The sequence below is a fragment of the Echinops telfairi genome, unplaced genomic scaffold, assembly GCF_000313985.2.
Source record: "Echinops telfairi isolate 266 unplaced genomic scaffold, ASM31398v2 ScPeMD7_60;HRSCAF=208, whole genome shotgun sequence".
Lineage (NCBI taxonomy): Eukaryota > Metazoa > Chordata > Mammalia > Afrosoricida > Tenrecidae > Echinops > Echinops telfairi.
Window position 1 is genome coordinate 11495103 of NW_022103958.1, and position 19562 is coordinate 11514664.

At 41.7% G+C, this 19562-nt stretch overlaps 1 protein-coding gene across 4 annotated transcripts in view; it reads left to right on the top strand.

The window, feature by feature from the left end:
- LRRC4C (leucine rich repeat containing 4C) overlaps window positions 1–19562 on the top strand; it is a 1557030-nt gene that overhangs the window by 1484871 nt on the left and 52597 nt on the right. For 2 of the 4 annotated variants that reach the window (XM_045291148.1, XM_045291147.1), the window contains one exon: window positions 6157–6183. The exons of the other annotated variants lie outside the window; for them this stretch is intronic. The gene's annotated coding sequence lies outside the window, so the exon portion shown is untranslated. The remainder of the gene's footprint in view (window positions 1–6156; window positions 6184–19562) is intronic. 4 annotated transcript variants of the gene reach the window in all.

A 19562-nucleotide genomic window follows, 5' to 3' on the forward strand; every position in this document is an offset into this window, starting at 1 on the left:
CTGATATCCAGATCTTGACCATAAATCCTTCTTGACCCCCCTTTTCCTCCTTCTCCCACTCAGAAGAGACAACGTGTGTCATGAATTAGATCAGCTATTGAGGACTATAGGTAAGAAGAGAGTGTACTTAAACTTTCCATAAGTATATTTCCTCCATTTTTACCACGATGGACTTCTGGTTTCTTCTTGTTCCTAACTTGGAGCCTCACCTACTCTTTTTCATGAATACCTGTTGCCATAATCTGCTTGTATTTTCTCATTGAGGACACTTTTTAGTGGATAACAGACATAAGCTACAACTGTCCCAGGACAGCTGGCATGTCACCCTACACAGTAGAAACATCCCAGATTAGTGCCTCGGACTCTCTTGTCACATTATTGACATGCTCCTGCTGTGAGTAGGTTAGGTTATTCTTAAGCCTAAATTCTGTTGTCTACTCATGAACAAAGGCGATGCCCTTTTAGAATTCTCCAGCACTCAACTTCGGTCCCCTCCCAAGGACTTTGGTTTACTGATACCCCAAATCCTTTCTACTTTGGGTGTGATAGCCAACCCCAAGGATACCCACGGGAGCCACTCTCCAGCCTGACTCAGTGAGAATCTTCAAAAAGGGAGAATGCAGGTCGAGGAGGAGAGTTGGGGGTGGGCTTCGTGAGTAAAACTGGCCTTTGCTGAGGTTCATCATTTCAAAAGGTGAGCTATTCAGACAGCTCTTTTTTTTCCCCTCTCGCTGTGCACCAGCCTTTCCAGGCACAAAAAGAGCGGCACCACGTTTCTGATTGTTTTTATGATGAGATCATTATCCTAGCTGGATCATGTTGTTGAAGCCACTTTCCAGGCCATAAACTGCAATATGGATCTGAAGGTCTTGAAAGAACACACCTGAACAGCGCTGGGCTTCCCGGCAATGGCCTTGTCTCCCTCAGCCCCCTTGGCGGCAGGTGGTGTGACGTGGCTGACTCTGACTGCAGAAGCATGCCAATATGCAAGCTCGGCTGTTTGCATGCTTCTCGGTGTGTAAGAAGAGGGAGAAAAACAAACATTCGAGTGCCCTTTCTCCCCCCACCCTCACAAACAGTGACTCCCTGGCAATTTCATTATTGATCATTACAAAGCAAAAACGCACACAAATGCAAAAATTAATGTCCAATTTGCCTTTTAATGGACCGAAGTCAATCTGCTGGCTATTGCAATCCAATGAAATGATTTTTAAAAGACAAAACGCCAACCCCAACCCAAAGCTCCCTGATGAAGTGCCTGCTCTCACTCTGGTATGTGCACGCTCAGGTGTCTCTGGTCACTACCAAATTTGCAAAAGGCAATGTTAGAAATAAAATAATATTTTAATTTTGTTTTATTATCATAACATTGCTGTTATTTTGTGGCGGTGAATTGATTCTCACCCAGAGCGACCTCATGTAAAAGACGAGAACTGTCCCATAGAGTTTCCAAGGTTATAATCACCGCGAGAGCAAGACTGCCACCCCGTTCTCCTGGGGGGTGACCGGTGGGCTCCAACTTCCAGCAACTATGCCACTCGGACACCTTTGAGAGGATCAAAGGGACAAGAATTCAATAGCCACTCTTTGAAAATTTTCATGTCTTCTAAAGGCCCCAGCGTTGTGCAAAGAGGCTTCACAATGTCCCTGGGGAAAACCCCATAATCCTTTTATTCTCGTTTTCATAGAGGTTTGAAGTCCCAGGGGCCATGCAATCTGAGACCCCATTGGTCCAGTGATTTAAATGCTCTGCTTTTAATTCGAAGGTCAGCAGTTTAGCTCGGCAGCTTTTCTGACGGAGAAAGATGTCGCAGGCTGCTTCCTAGAAGTTGATGGAAAGCCTTGGACACCCTTTGCCCAGTTCCACTCTGCCTTCAGGGGTGCTAGGAGCCAAATAGGGCTTCATGACCGTAGGTTTGGGTGCACACACACACTCACACATGCATGAAGGCTAGTCAAACAGTACTAGTGTTAGGGTTCCAGTCCATGCATGCAATGGCATATTCCAAACTCCCCACATGTAAACGTGTCTCTGTGATCAGCAGATGGCTACGCACATGTTTGCTTTCCAATATACTTGTCTTCGTCTCATTCGGGTGCTTCCGAGGGAATCAGCAGGATTCATTCCTTTTAAGGCAGAAAGACCAGCTCAGAAAGTTATGACTAGTGTTTTGGGGTTCCAAATGCTTCCACTTTCTCTTGAAGGGACACGAGGTGACATAATTGGAGTTATTATGCGGAAATTTTAAGAAAATGGAAAAATACATTGGCTACGAAAGTTGTGCTAAGGAATTTTTTTCTTTTAATAAAATACACCTGATCATTCTTCGGAGGTAGCAAGGGCTACCCTACGAGAATTTTGTTGGGAAATTTCACACTCTCTGTACTATAAGGTGATCTTAGCCTTCACACATGATTTTGCTCCCCAAACTCAAGGAACATTTAAAAGTACACAATTTGTGTCCCCTAAGGGTGCCCAAACTGCTAGCTTGGTTGTGATGCAAATCGGGGAAATGGGGGGTGGGCGTTGGTGGGAAAGGTTAGAGAGATAGTAACACATCATTTGGGAGTGTATAGACTTAGATGGAGGATATTTTGAGAAACAATTGCTTCACATTTTGTTATTTTTGCTGAGTAAATGTTTGCATGATCTTGCAGTAATACTTTTAGACTTTTCTTTAGATATCTTTTCTTTTGTTTCTTTTGGGGTTTGGGCTCAGAGTGGTTTGTGAGATTTAGATCTGCAGCTTGGCACAGGATGGGGAGAGGAGGGAGAAGAAGGTTTGTGAAGACAGACATAAACTAACTATCTCTTCATAGTGTTATGAAGATTAAATTACATAAGACTTATGACCGTCAATACTTAGAAAGTGAACGTTTAATAAATTATAATTCGTATTATTATGACTAATAATTTTTCCTCATTGGTTTTGGGGGGGGTGCATTTTAAGGGCCTTCACATTAAGAAGCAAGAATAATTTCAGTGAAACATTTGGGTTTACCTCATTTTGACTCAGTTCTTAGAGAGAGCGAGGGAGAGAAGCATGGAAAGGAATGTCTAATAATTATATTTCCTCATCTTGGTGATGATTTCAATCACTTTTATGTAGCATCTACCAGAGAGGAAGGGATTGGTGGCAGAGGACACCCAGGGGAAAAAGCAGAGCTCATTCCTGGGGTGTGCCAGGCATGATTAACAAGCTCAGGGATACCACTGGCCCCGATGGGCAAAGCTTCATTTCTCCTCCCTATTGTGCATTTTAGTACCACCCAGCCCCTCTCATCTTACTCCCTATTAAGCTCTCTCCTCATGGTTGGCTAAGCATGGACCAGAAATGGATTTACTAGCTACTCAATTACCCACATTATCCTGCTCTGTTGCTATCAAACGGACCTGAACTCTCCTAGCTCTCAGCCTGCATGCAGCAAGATAGCAAGTCCTGCTTTACTTAGCTCTCTTGGCACCAAGATGGTCATCTCTAAGAAAAATCCACTGCTCAGCACACTGCCTATACGGAACACGAACCCTGCACTGACCTTGTGTTCCCACTTTTCAAGATGACCCCATAAGCCTGAAGCATAGAAGCCACTCCAAGCAAAGCTTTTATCAGGAATTCTTTGTAGTATGTCTTATCTTCAAGTGAAGTGCAGGTGAATTGTAGAATTTTAACCTTCAACTTGCTTGAAAGGGGGAAATATCCACAATAAGCCCCCACCCCCTTCATTCTTCCCTCTTTATTCCTTCTAGCTGCTTCCTCGCAATACATTCTCTATGTCTTGCCACGTGCGGCACTCTCAAATAGAGGAAGGGAAGAAGTGAGGAGGGAAAGATGCAGGGGAGAAGGTGGGGATGAAGGAAGGGAGGTTTCGGCTATCCTAGAGAGAAAAGACAATGAGGAGATGAAAATGAACCTCTTAGTTTGAGCCACATCTTCTCAGGCTCATCATTAGTACCAAGCTTCCTGCAACGTGACTCACAATACATGGTTTTTAAATGGTACCCTTCCAGTTGTTTTAATTCACGCTCTTCCAGTGGATGTACAAATGAAAGTACTGGTGCAAATATGCTTGGTCAATGTGGTGTGCCATATGCCTGTTTGAGGATATTAAACCAGCTCCCATCGAGTCCGTTATGACTCTTGGAAGCTCCATGTGTGTCAGAGGAAAACTGTGCTCATAGGATTTTAATAGCTGGGATCTTTCAGAAGGATATTCCTAGGATTTTCTTCCAAGGCACTTCTGTGTACATGTGAAACTCCAAGCCTTCTGTTACCAGCTGAGTGTCCCATCTGTACCAGGGAGCTTCTGTGAGAATGTTAGTACCAGAATGCTAACCACTCTGGGGAATAAAGTTCGAAAGAAACTGGCTAAACCTCCTTTACTTAATAGGCCAGGCTTATATTTCACAGGACCCCCCCCTCTCCTTCCTACTTTTTCCTATTCTAGTTTTGCCTCTTCCACTTTTCCCTCCCTTCCTTTCTGTTCTATCCTCCCTCCTTTGAAAACAAACCTATTTCCCTGTCATGTGAACCAGCAAATTAAGGAATCTCGCTCTAGGCATCCTTGCTGCTTCCCATTATCAATCACGCCCTAGCCCTGGCAGCCTGTGGCTACACTCCTTAACTTGCATTTGCTTACTTAGAGACGCATTGCCTTTCTGAAGGATATCCTGGAAGGCAGAGATGTAAATCAAACGAACACGCCATTCAGGATCATTTGGTGTAAGGAGACAAGATAAGACTTGTACACAATTCTGAGAAATTTAAGGTAGAGAATGATAAATCTCATTGGAGAATTTCAGATAAAAGGGCAACAGGTATTCTGAAGAAAAAAAGAGATATGTATACCTCTTGGCTTGTTGTTCTCAGTGACTATGAAGAAATGGTATCATTATGTACTTGTATGTCTATACACTGAAGAAATGATATCATGATATATTTGTACGTCTAGACCAGACTGGAATTACTGAAAGACTTGGGGGATCTGTTCAGAATACAGAGTAAATTCACCGTTAGGCCAAGAGGAAGTGCCATTAGAAAGGACAGTATTTCTATTAAGTGGCAAGCATGTTCTGCCCTTTCCGCCACTTCTCCCATCTCTTTCTCTCAAGCGTCCCTCTTTCATCCTGATTCTACCCAAATGCTGGCTATTCTGATATTTTATTATTCTACCCTTTCTCTTTCCCTTTGTCTTCTCTCATCCTTACACCATCCCTGGCACACAAAATATATATTATTTCAGTGATTCCTCTAAACAAGCCCTGGGGTGTGGATAGTCTACTAACCCTTTCCATAGGAAGGACACTTGAGAGAGGCCCAGGAGTGATTTACCCAGGGCTTCATGGGGAGTCCTGGCAGAAGCAGATCTCAATGTGATTCATCTGCTTGGAGTTTGTGCTTAAGCACAAAATGCCTTCAATAATGCTGCCCAGCTGAAAAGTTAAAAACGGTGTAGACCTTATTAAAAATGCCAAGTATAAATGGCATGATGCTATTTTCATTAAGAGATACTCACTAGTGTGTCCTTAGGTGCTATAGTGTACCCACGTACATACCTGACAGTAATGAACTTCATTAAAAAAGGTTGCCCCTGCTTCACATATACTTATTGGTCAAGCAGATACTATGAAAAAGAATTAAAAATGCAAATATGATCTGCTTCTAGGAAGGGTGGAATCAGGAGGCAACCAGTCTAAAGATGGTTTCAAATTGAGGTTTCCCACATTCTTACAGGAAATCAACAACTCTTTCTGAAATGTACTCTCTAATACAGTCAATTAGTTCTGATAATTGTATTCATAACTCAAAGAAAATATTCTCTTCAATGCAACATCTCTTCACACTATTATAATCCCCATATTTTGGGGATAGAGTAAGCATTCTTCAAACTAATTTCTGTTTGTAAACTAAATATAGAAGTTAGTGAATATATTAAATTTGCGCATATTTTTTTCATTTTCAAATGTGTTTTTTTCAATTTGTCCCATATACAGATTATGATTTTTATTTTTTTAAATTCCTTAAGAAATAAAGCTTTTAGCAGATTATGTGATTATATTACCAGTTCATATAACAAACCAGGTTCAAACAATCCAGTTTTAGAAAATAGATGCTTCTTAATTTTAATCTAATTACTCCTTTAATAATTTTTTTTCAGATTTCACATAATTGGCAATGGATTGGTGTAAGTATCTCTTTAATTGGTTACAGTTCCTTTCCAAGATGTCATTTTATTGGCAAATGTATCAGATAACGTCTATCTATGATTGTGTGAGGGGATACATATTTATGAATATGAGATGACTTTACAACTTTTGTGGAACTTGGGACCAAAAGGTAATGGAATTTGCCTTTGAACTTTTGGAGGCTGATTTCTATATGAGAGAGAGAGAGAGGCATTGGTTGATTCTCAAAGACGTAAGTCATAGATGTTCAGATGCGGTTCAGAAAGCCCAGTGGCCTCTCCCGTGCAGCATCAATTGACAGCTACCATATCTTCATTCCCACATTGGAGACTTTCTCCTTTAGCCTTACTTTGAAGTCCTGCTTTCTCTCCACTGCTGATGTGCCCTCTTCGCTGAGAACTCATTTCATTGTTATTTCAGCATCGCTCCTCAATGCGCATGCCCCAGTCTTGATCCCTGTGAGGCTGCCCTCATGGGGCACCCAGTCTTATCAAAGGAAAAGGCAACCCCAGTGAGCAGAGAGTCCAATGAAATGTGATAAATTGTAAGCAAAGTAGGACAAGAAACCTCACACATGCTTTCTTCCGGGTCAGCTATTTTACTAGATAGTTTACAAGTGTTACTTGATTTAATGGTGGCTATTGCCCTAGGTAGGAGCCCTCGTGGTAAAGTGGCTTCAGAATTGGGCTGTTAACCATAACGTCAGTGGTTCAAAACCACCAGCTGCTCTTCAGGAGAAAGATGAGCTCCCATAAAAATGTACAGCCTCATAAGCACTAGGGATCAGTTCTACTCGGCTGTGTGGAGTTGCTGTGACTCATAAGTGACTACAGCAGTAGGTTACCAATATTAAAACTAAGTTGTGGAGAAATTATGTTTATCTAGGAGGTCTCAACAGGGAACTCAACACCCAGCATCCTCGAATTAGTATAATTTGAGTATTGTTTTAAGAAAGGGACCGCTTTTGAAAGATATGGGTGGTTTGGTGAACCAACCACATGGGTTGATGCAGTAACATAAGGCTTACAAAAGAGCTATCACTATTCATAGCCCTGATAAGAAAGGAGTAGTCAGAAACCACTGGTGATCAGAAAAAAAAAGTCATACGGAGAAGGTTTCCTCGTAGCAAAGGATTTTATTGGAAGGGCAGGTGGATCCCAGGGAACCCAACCGGAAGTAACCAGAGGAACATATAACCTGCTTTGATGGTCTTCCTTCCATCACATTGCCTGTTGGTACTCTCCATTGCATCATCCAAAGCAAACCTTGAGAGCCAAGGCCCCACTGATTCTGTTGAACAAGCTATTGTTCTCTCTGGTTGGAGAAGTTTAGAAAATAGAACAGAAGTGGGGAAACAGAAAGTACAAGGAACATTATGATAACAAAACAAAGCCATGTAGCAGTTTAAAAATCGAATGATTAATCCAAGATACAATCTATCATATTTCCAAGTTACCTGTATAATAAGCAACCAATGGTTAGGTTCACCCCCCTTGGCCCCCTGCAGCTTCACTTCTGACGTGTTGACTGGTTCTTTCCAGCCCCTCCTTTGAGCCACCTGAAAGTTTCGTTACCACGTGTACAAATCCTTTTCCAGTTGCTCATTCATTTATATTCTTGAGATAGCCAGCTTCGGTGGGCACAATTGACACCACCAATCCCTAGATCCAGATGTGTTTATCAGGTGAGTGATTATGCTATCCATTTCTCTTTGGAAACACCTGTTGGAAGCCCACACAGCCTCTCCGATGGGGCATGTAGGTTCCCAAGGACAATGAGATGGCTTGTTGATAAGTATGACTGTCCTACCCTTATAGCTTGTATACCCCACAATGTGAGCTGCCAATGGGCAGCTCTCCATTAGCACACTGGGACTCCTTGCAGGACAAGCCTCCTTTATTCAACAGCTTTATAGACCCAGCATGTGCTTCAAGGTAGGGTGCCCCATCACTGATTTCAGATGTATAATGGTGACTGAGTGTGGCGTGTGTGGAAGTCCGAATGAATTATGTGATCTAGAACGTGTTGGGGAAATAAACTCAGCAGTATATAATTAAGGCTGAGACACTGCAGATTGTTTTTCTATAGGGAGGAGATGTTGTGTTCTGGAAGCTTCAAGGGAGGCTTTGGGGTTCGTTGCATTCCTAAAGATGACCAGAATGAGTCAGCCTTTGCATGATATATGTCTGTCCAACTCCCAAACTGTGTAACGTGATGGTGAAAACTGGAAAGGAAGATCTGGGCCTCAAGTGTGAGGCTGCTCTGATGATACAATCGCCTGCGTCACTTGGAAGATGCGACTCTGATCTTGAATAGTTACCCTTCCTTGTCTGCCAGCCTGGATTTGGTCCGCACTTTGGGTACAAGAATTCAGTGTACCCAAAGAGGCTTTCTCAGAGAAAAGCAAGACATGATCTCTGGGCTTTCCATGTTCACTGGGAAAAACAAATGGAGGCATCAAAACAACCATTCACAGATTTTGCTCTGACTCTTGAGGACATCTAGAATATCTAGATGTTCTGCTATGGGTGAAACCAGTCCCTTGTTGTGTCAGTAAATAGCATCAGATAAAGCAAAACAGGGTTGAATCCGTATGCAATAACCTTTACGATTTAGGCAGCAAGGTGGGAATGATGCAATCTTTCGAAAGCTTATAAAAAAGTATATTACTTACTGATGTCAGAAACTAGACCGTTATGCAATGTCTTTCTAATCAGATTCTCAAACACCCACCTTACTTTTTACATAATAACCAAAGTTTAATGGAAAGATAGGAGATTGGAGAGTGAACAGGATAGATCGAGTACTACATCTCACTAGCTCTGAGACTTTAATCAAGAGCATTTGATCATAGTTCCTTTTATTTTGAAATGGAAATTATACATATAATTACTTGATCTGGCCTCTGGGAGGACCAAATGAGCTAACGAGTGGGAAAAATACTTTCTAAACTATAATGCATTTTGAAAAATGGGTTATTGTTCCTGTGGTTTTACCTTTTCCTCTGTCTGTGTGAACAGTGTACAAAACTAGGCTGCTGTTATGGGTGATATATTGGAAGAAAAAAATTAAACACACATGGAGCTTTTCTTACAATGCATGTCCATCTGAAAACTGTTATTTTACATGGGGCACAATTCCCATAAACGTGCTACAAAGCTTCACGTACCTGGAAAGATATCCTCGGGACACAAAAATTAGCCCTTTTGTTTTGTAAGGTACTCAAATGAGACTAGAACAAATAGATAACTGGTAAAACTTGTCGACAGTCATTCATTGCTCAAAGGAACATGTCTATATAATGTTCATATTCATATATATAAATGAACTTATGTATATAGGAACTGGAACCTTAGTAGCAATACTTTTTACAAAACTATATTAGGGAACTTAAAAATATTTAAGGACAAATAGAACTAAAATAAAATGAAGTTTTGCCCAGATGTTTTGAAGCCCTCTCGTGTGTGTATTTTTGTAAATACAGACACACACACACACATATAAATACAGAAAGAGAGACTCAGACCTCTGCGTGTCACTCGGTTAAGAGAGCACGATACAGCAGACAACCAGACATGCAAAGATTTTGCCCATTGTGGAGTTTCCATTTGAGCACAGATAGAAGGAACCATAAATAATAAGTGAGTTAGAAGAAGACAGGCATGTGTAAGTTGGAGGGAAAAGAGTTTCCAGCAGGAGAAATAGCAACAGCAAATGTGATGAAGCAGACACACAGCGGAGACCCTGGGGGGTGATATACATGGACAGGTCAGAAGATTCCATAATAACCCAGTGTTTGAACCAGGAATTTGAGTCTACTCAGTAAAGTCCACTTGACAGGTGAGATAGTAAATACAATAGGGCTTTAAATAACTGAATAATAATGATCTGTTTGAGTTTTCAAAGATCATTCTGGCTGCACCAGGGACTGGCCAGTCGAGGAACAGGAATGGTGTAGTCATTTGAGCAAGGGTGGTAACATCGCAAAGGGGATTTTCGCAGCTGTAGGTAGACTGGAGTGCAATTCCTGGTTATTAGTTCTCTCTCTATTCTTCTTTTTTTTAAAAAAATATCTTATGCTTTCTTTTCTACTGGGTTTTTTGTTAGTTTGTTTGTTTGACTTATTTGGGAATTGTTGCTGGGTCCCTTTTGTCTTTGTGCTGCATGTTTCTCTCTATAGGGACGTCAGGGTGGGTCTAAGATGACAGCAAGTGGATTAACGACTAATTAACTAGGACACAGAATGGGGGGTAGGGGCGATGTGGGAGTCAAGTGCAATGGGTACCAGAAGGAAGAAAATGTTCCAAAGTTTCTTGTGGTGATGCATGTACAAACCTTCTTAATATAATTGAACTATTGAATTGTATGATATGTTAATTGGAAATGTCAATGATACAGGAGACTTACTCAAAATGAGTTAGCCAGTTAATCATAGAAGAATGATCTAGAAAACAGAATCTCTGTGACCCGAGAAGAACTAGATGTTCAAGTCAACATCGTGGGGCATCAGGGAATAGAAAAGGGATTTTGACATTTGCTGGTAAACTTGGCGGGATTGTGTCAGGACCAGTACTAAGCTTCCTAAGGTCATCCTGCTACCGGTTATGTGTGACTCCTGCCCACCTGTGTTCATTTTCTGGAGATTGTTCTCTCACTAGAAAGACGTCACTCTTATGTGATAGATGAGTAAATAAAAAGACCAATAAAACAGAAATGATGGTTAGTGCGTGCTTGTCATTGCAAGCACAATGCATTTTCTCATTGAATAATATGATCCCCAATAAGCCTGCCTTCTCCACATGCATCTCGTGCTGATTCTAGCTGCTGCTAGACAGTGCTTTTGCTCATCTCTCTCACTTCTAATAGAGGCATTGGTGGTTGAGTGGTAGAATTTGTGCCTTCCGTCTGGGAGACCTGGGTTTGATTCCTGGCCAGTGCACCTCACGCACAGTTACCACCCGTCCCTCGGTGGAGACCTCCAGGTTGTTAAGAGGCTGAACAGATTTCAGCCTAAGACATATTGGAAAGAAAGGCTTTGGAAATCTTCAGAAGCTAAACTACTAAAACACGCATAATCCTAGATGGGCTAATCTGCAGCCGATCATGGGGATGGCTCACAACCACTTGTGGTTGCCATGAGTTGGGGCTGACTTTAGAGCAGATAACTACAAGTAGGTCCTGCCAGCTTACTCTTTGAAAGACAAATTGAATGCTGAACTTGAACACTTGTATCTTAGGCACTATGGAAAAGCACACGGACCACCCTTCAATAAAGAATTTAGCACAATCATCAATATGCATCACAACATCAATCTGCAGAAAAGACAAACATCCAGGCTGTAGAAATCAGTTTCTGATTAAGTTTGATTGCTGTTTCAAAGGTTACTTAAACCTATCAACCAATATAAAAATATATTTTAAAAAAATCTTAGAATGTCTTTTTCTGAAGTTCAAAAAATAACTTTTAAAAAATCGCCTGTTCTTTCTTTTTGTAACATTTTATAGTTTAGATGAAAAATTACAGAGCAAAATGGTATTCCAGTGAACTACGTGTACACGTTTTACGTTGGGTCAATGGTTGCAGTCCCCACACTTCCCCCCGGGTTCCTTATCCATTTACCCATCCTTCCTGTCCGCTGAACGTGGCTTTTTAGAACAACCAATGCCTTTTTCTGTGGTCCCCTGGGCTTGATCAGTCTGAGGAGTGCACTGCTCCAAGATGTTATTGTCCACACCATCGACCTGGCTATTGTTTGGCTGAAAAGGGGCTCTCAAGGGATGGATTCAGCTCCAGGTTTGAAAACGATGTTCCTATTTTAAGTATAAGGTATTGAGAGATATCTTTACTATACTAAATCTAGCCTTTCTCCAAATATGACTTTAAACCCCAACCCAAAAGCCACGGTCTTGAGTCAATTCCAATTCATAATGAGGCTATTTAGGGTTTCCTAACTGGTCAATCTTTAAGGGAGTAGACAGCTTCATCTTTCTTCCAAGCATCCATTGGCTCTTGGATTTGAACAGCTGATCTTGAGGATAGCAGCCCAAAGATCGACTCACAGTGCCACCAGATTGAGCACACTGATTTACTCAATGAAAACGTGCTTAATAAAGGAATAATCGTTGAACTTCCTCATTGAAAAATGATGTAACTCCCTTACCTTGGCCATGGGTCTGCTTCAGCAGCATCACAAAGGCTCCGAGTGGTTCTGTAGAGGAGTTTGCTCTCCATTTTGTAGACTATAATCTCTCAGAAGTGTCTCATCACAGACAAGCGTTTTTATACTATTCCCAGTGCATCGTGAAGAGAAATGTTCTCACTTTAGGTGTTGCTCATGCCTTAGAAAGCCAGCTCAAGGCAAACCAAACTCACTACCGTCAAGTCGAGGCTGACTCACAGTGACCCTGTCAGACAGGGTAAAACTGCCCCTTTGGGTTTCTGAGACTCTAACTCTTTAGGGAAATAGAAAGCCCCATCCGTCTCCTGCAGAGCGTCTGGTGGTTTTGAACTGTTGACCTTGCAGTTCGCAGCCCTAGAAGGATAAGGGAGCTCCAAATGTCCAGAGTCCGAGGTGTAAGACCGCAGATAAACTCCTACTTGGTAGCCCCTGAATGCCTCCTTTCTCCTGCTTGGGAATCCTGGGGAGACATTAGAATGGGGGTTGTTGTACCAAGCTCCCCCTTTCCTGCTTGTTGTCTTTCCCTGTGTTTTTGTGATTGCTACTTTGTCTTTCTCGAAGCAGCACCCCTGGAAGGCATGTGCCCCCTAAACCCACTGTGCGGTGAGCGGCTTACTTTCATTGACGATCTAATTCTGAGGTCTTGATTTAAAATAAGCTCTGCAGATGTTTTCACCCAGTGAGTCCTTTCAAGCATCTCCTTGGGTGCGCAAAGTTCTCCGCCTCTGTGTTCCCCACGGAGACGTAGTTAGCATCCAAATTAATGTGCAGCCTATGACTACATTGGAACAAAACACAGACTGCGTGATGACTCATTAGGTAAACTGTTTATTTTATTTCATTTTATCCCCTTTTAGCCATTCAAATATGGGGGGGGGGACTGCAAGGGGATATATGCAAATATTCATAAGCAGAATCTCACTCAGATATAACCCCTTTGTCAAGCATTTTAGCATTATTATCACCCACAGCTCAAATGGGACTCTGCACTTAGTAACACCTCAAATGGATTCTTTATCTGGGATCACTATATGAATTACATTACTGTAAAGCCATGCGAATGTTGCTATCCTGTCCTTTACATGCATCAAATTAAATGTGTCTCATGACGCAAAGTCTAACATTAGCTTGTGTCTGCAAAAGAGAAGGACAATTAGAAAATTCCCAAATTAACACTCTAGTAATACAGCAATAATCAACAGGACTTTGTGGGAACCAAAATGACCTGCCTTTATTACACAATTATGGCCTACAAAGAAGTAGTATGAGGTATACATTTTGCAGGCATTGTTGCATTTCATCTCTTTTGGGGTTTGGGTTCATTTTTTTAAGTGGAGCTTTCAGAGAGTCATTGGAGGATCATGGTGTGTGTCTGAAGCCCGCGTCTGACAAGTGAAAGCCCCTGGTTAGAACTTATGACCCACTGTGTTGGAGAAGGACGTGGCAGCCTGTTTCTGTAAGCATTCACAGAATTTGAAACTCTGTGGGCAGTTTGATCCTGTCCTATGATAGTGTTGTTGGGTAGGTGCTGCACTACTAACCACAGGTCAGCAGTCCAAACCCATCTTGGGAGGGAGAGGAGGCTATCTGCCCTAGCATCGATTTACAATAGTGGAAACCCTATATAGGGTTACTGGGAGTCTAATTGATTCATCGCAGTGGGTTTTTAATAGGGCCACTATGTGTTGGAATAGACATAACCACAGTGTATTTGTTTGCTTATATGGTTTTTGATTGATTGTTGTTGTTGTTTTCAGAGTGATAATGTGGGAACCGTAATAGGTGAGAAAATAGAACTCTTCAAAACAGGAGGAAAAACAGAATTGAAGCTAACAAGTGTGTTCCTTGTCTTTTCCAACTATGAACTTAGTGCACAGAGAAGACTTCACCAAATTAAATTGTTTCCATGTAGCTATCTGCATGTACATGTTCATTGCTGAGATGCAGTCTATTGATATTGGCCTTCTAGCCACAATCTCCTATGTGATATATTATAAATTCTGACGTGGTTATACTCCCATTTTGGAAGGATTTCTCTGATAGGTTGATGGCCAGGATTAAGGTGTGATTAAGACTCCACCTTAGTGGAAGGGGGTAAATCCAGTCACTACCCTTTGTTTTCTTGGGGTGCTGAAAGACAACAAAGAGAGCCACTCCCTTGTGTATAAGAGCCATCCTGGGAGCACACAGAATGCTCAGGATCGTAGGAAGAAGACCCACCAGTACAGCACCAGTAGCCAGGGGGCACCTGAGGCTATGGCCCAGAGACCATAGGATAGAGCAAAGGAACCACGCAAATTAAGACCAGAGGCCAAGGCAGGGGGACTGCGAGACAGAACAGAAGAGCATTGCTGAGACTATGAGACTGTGAAGCAGACTAGCAGGCTGGCTTCCTGTCCCATGGAGGCAAGAGAGATCATAAGGCCGAGAGATTTATGACCTGAGAGAGAGACTTGGCTGCTGGCTGGTGTGAGGTGCTCTTGTGGACCATTGACTGTCTCCTTACTGTTTACGGATCCTGCCTTGTGGCAATCTGTTAGTTTCCCTAACAAATCAAGAATATTCCCTAGTATTCATCAAGAATATTCTCTCTGAGCTCTGGGCTGCTATTGTAACAGTTTATTGGACCCAGCACACAAGTTGTGAGAGGAACAATTATATATACAAGTACTATATATATTTATATACATATTTAAATGTGAAATGTGCATACCTACATGGTAAAAACTTGACAAGTAACTAAAACTATATAAAAATATAAAATAGGCTTTTTAAAAATCATTTTTGGGGGGCTCATACAACTCTTAGCACAATCCATACATACATCAATTGTGTAAAGCACATTTGTACACTCATGGCCCTCATTATTCTCAAAACCTTTGCTCTCTCTCCACTTAAGCCCCTGGCATCAGCTCCTCATTTCCCCCCTCCCTCCCTGCTCCCCACTTCCTCATGAACCCTTAATAATTTATAAATTATTTTGTCATATCTTACACTGTCTGATGTCTCCCTTCACCCACTTTTCTGTTGTCCGTCCCCAGGGAGGAGGGCACATGTAGATCCTTGTAATCGGTTCCCTGTTTCCACCCTCTCTCCACCCTCCTGCTATCCCCACTCTCACCACTGGTCCTGAAGGGATCATCAGTCCTGGATTCCCTGTGTTTCCAGTTCCTATCTGTACCAGTGTACATTCTCTGGTCTAACCAGATTTGTAAGGTAGAATTGGGATCATGATAGTGTGGGGAGGAAGCATTCAAGAACTAGAGGAAAGTTGTATGTTTCATCATTGCTACACTGCACCCTGAGTGGCTCGTCTCCTCACCACGACCTTTCCGTAAGGGGATGTCCAGTTGCCTACAGATGGGCTTTGGGTCCCCACTCTGCACTCACCCTTATTCACCATGGTATGATTTTTTTTCTTTAATGCCTGATCCCTGATCCCTTCGACACCTCATGATCACACAGGCTGGTGTGCATCTTCCATGTGGGCTTTGTTGCTTCTGAGCTAAATGGTTGCTTGTTTACTTTCAAGCCTTTAGGACCCCAGATGCTATATCTTTTGATAGCTGGGTACCATCAGCTTTCTTTGTGTATGCACCCATTTGTCTTGAGTGATTGTATCGGGGAGGTGAGCACACAATGATAAAGGTAATTTTTATAACTTAGGATTGACTCTCATCCCATTTCCCAAATACACGTATATATAAACCCACTACCATCAGGTTGCTTTGGATGCCCAGCTGCCCTACAGGACAGAGTAGAAATAACTCAGAGGGTTTACAGAAGCATTTTGCCACATTTTTCTTCCACGGAGCAGCTAGTAGGTATATAGAGATAGACATATAAGAATTGATTGCCTAGGAAGAATTTTTATGTGTTTTACTTTTATGTATGTATGTATACATTGATTTACAATATTTGTTATTTTGTGATTGATTTCAGTCAGCATAATATCTTCCAATTTCATCCACATTATCAGGTACTTTGCAGTTTCATCTTGATTCTTTAAAGCTGGGTTATAGTATTCCAATTTGTGTATGCCCTTAAGTTTGTTTATTCCTTCTTTCATTGATGACCATTCAATTGTTTTCATTGTTTTGCTATTGTGAACAGTATTACAATGCACATGGATGTGCACACATCTATTCGTGCCAGGGCTCTGGTTTCTCTAGGATGTGTATCGAGTAGTGGGATTGTTGGATGATAGTTATTTCTATTTACAACTTTTCACAATTGTTGCACCATTTGATGTATTTTTTTTTCATGGAATTTTGCTATGAATGCTGAGGTTATTTTGATATTTTACTATCAACCAGATCCTTCTATAAACTGGGTGCGCAGGATGTGAGCTCCAATACAGTTTCCTTGTCCCATCTTGCATTTCATTATTTACAGTCCTAGGATAACACAGGCAAGTGTGCTTATTCCCAATGGACTTTTGATAGTATTCATGGCAAGTATTAGGAAGCCTGAATTTGTTCCTATTTTTTCACTGATATTTATAAGTCTAGATTCCACATTTAGGTATTAATACAACTATGTTCGTTTTTCTATATTATATGAGATATGAGTTTCATTTTTCTGCAAATAGATATCCAGTTTTGCTAGCACTATTTGCTAAAGAGACTATTTCTTCCCCATTTAATGTGTTTTGAGGCTATGTCAGAGATCATCTGTCCATAGGTAGGTGGATTTACTTCAGGGTGGCTGCAAAAAATTAATAACTTGTTTTAGAAAGATTAATTCAAGACTGGTCCCAATGAGGTGGCTATTCAAGATCTTCCAAATGTCTGACTTTTCCAAAATGCTATGCCATTCCATTATTCCTGATATCAATCACAACTCCTCCTCTTAGCATATTTCCTCACATTCCAGGTTTTTTTTTGCAATTTGGTGCAAAGTCTCAGAGAACTCACCAACCATTAAGGAAATGGCTCTTGTGGGCGTGGAAGCTGCCAAATATCTACTCTGAAGTTTTGATCATTGTCCGGAGGAGCCTGCTCATCCACACCATGCCACTGTTGACTCAGAAAACTGGAAACTGGTCAGTCAGGGTAAGGGACACAATGTTGAGCCAAGTCCACCAAACCGTGCAGATTGCGCAGAGACAAGTCAGATGCAGGATGCATAGCAAGAGAGGGAATTTGCCAAAGCTGCTCAGAACACCTACAAAGAACATTTCTGAAAGTAAAAGATCTCCCTTACTTACGCAGACAGAAAAGCACACGGGGACTCATATCGAGATGTCTACTGGAGAACTGGGACAGCAGGCTTTCTGGGTGGTAACTGGCTCCTAATTGCGCACTGGTGACTGAGTACAAGTGTCTTGCAGATGCTCAGTCAGGAGAGGGAGATCACAAAGATGACATCATGCCCATATCTGAGTGTTTGATGGAGGATACACTCATCAATGCATCTTAGCTTGGCCAAGGTTAGTCTTAGACAGTTCTGTGACCTCAAAGTCCTGCTTTTCCCAATCAAGCAGGCAGCTAGTAGTTTGCCTCTTGAAAGAACAACTTAAAAATGAAAGTTTTTCTTATTTTAACAGATTGCAAATATGGGTGTAGAAACTAGGATTCACAGTACATCACAAAATGGAGGACTATAACTAGACGGACTATATTAAGTAATTATGTACATCACACTAGCTATTGTTTTACCAGTACCATACTATTTTGACTATCATGGCTGTGAGATAAAGATAAATACTATCATGGGTTTGGGGATAAAGAAGTAAAAGTGTAGGCAGATTCTTAAAGCAAAATTTGCTCAATTATGAGTATATAGTATCTTTTCCTTGCCAGATTGCATGCTTATATTACAAGATTGTATGTATTTTCACAGGAAATAACTGTTCACCCTGAGATTGTAAATGAAAATAACACGGTGCATAAATCATTTTTGAATATCTAGATTCTGTTTAGAGCTCAGTGATTGAATTCTCACCTTTCTTGTGGAAGACCCTGTTTGAATCCCAGCCAATGCACTTCATGTTCAACTCTCACTCATCTGAGAGTGGTGGTTTATATGTTGCTATCATGTGGAACAGGTTTCAGCAGAACTTCCAGACGATGGTGAACTTAGAAGAAATGCCTGGCCATCCACCTGAGAAAACCAGCCAATGAATCACAATGGTCTGGTCCTCAAAAGAGTCGGGAGATGCCAGGAGTGAGAATGATGAGAACAACGTAGGGTTTATCATGTTTCGGAAAGATAAGCTCCAGAGTACATATGCTTATGGTCCTATTTTCCCAGTCAATGCTCCCGGAAGCTTCCTTCAAGAGAGCTAATGAAGCATTGCATTGGGTGAATCTTCTGCACAAGAGATGACTTTAGAGTGTTGAGGAGTAAGGATGCTACTTTAGGATGAAAGTACACCTGACCCAAGCCATCATCTTTTCACTCGCTTCATATGCTTGTGAAAGTGGGACATTGAACAAGGAAGAATGAGGAAGAATCACTGTGTTTGAAACACGGCCCTGGTGAAGAATATTGACAGTGCCATGGCTTTCCAAAAGAACAAACAGAGCTGTCTTGGAAGAAGTACCGCCAGAATGGAAAGGTTTTAAAGGAAAGGATGCTTTGCCTCACGTCAGTCAGGAAAAGGGACACAGTGTTGATCCAAGTCCACCAAACCATGCAGATTACGCAGAGACAAGTCAGATGCAGGATGCATAGCAAGAGAGGGAATTTGCCAAAGCTGCTCAGAACACCTACAGAGAAAGAACATTTCTGAAAGTAAAAGAAGATCTCCCTTACTTATGCAGACAGAAAAGCACACGGGGTTAGTTAGGAGAGGAGACCAGTTGGACACGCTGTCAGGAGAGACCAGTCCTTGGAGAAGGACATCACTCCTAGTAAAGTGGAGAGGCAGCAAAGACGAGGAAGACCCTCACCACGATGGATTGCCACAGTGGCACTAACAAGGGGCTCAAACCTAAGAGCAATTGTGAGGACGGCACAGGATGGGGCGGAGTTTTGTCGTGTTGTACACAGGGTCAATATAGGTGGGGACAGCACACCAACAGCATTTTCAGATATATATGGAAATGAGTATATAGCGATGCACGGAGTGGCATACAGATCAGTTTTTATAGCAACCATGAATTAAAATGCATTGTAGAGAAAAAGCAATGTTACAAATCAAGTGTTAGAATTGCCCATTCCATCATTAAAAGAGAAAAACTGAAGAGTGGGAT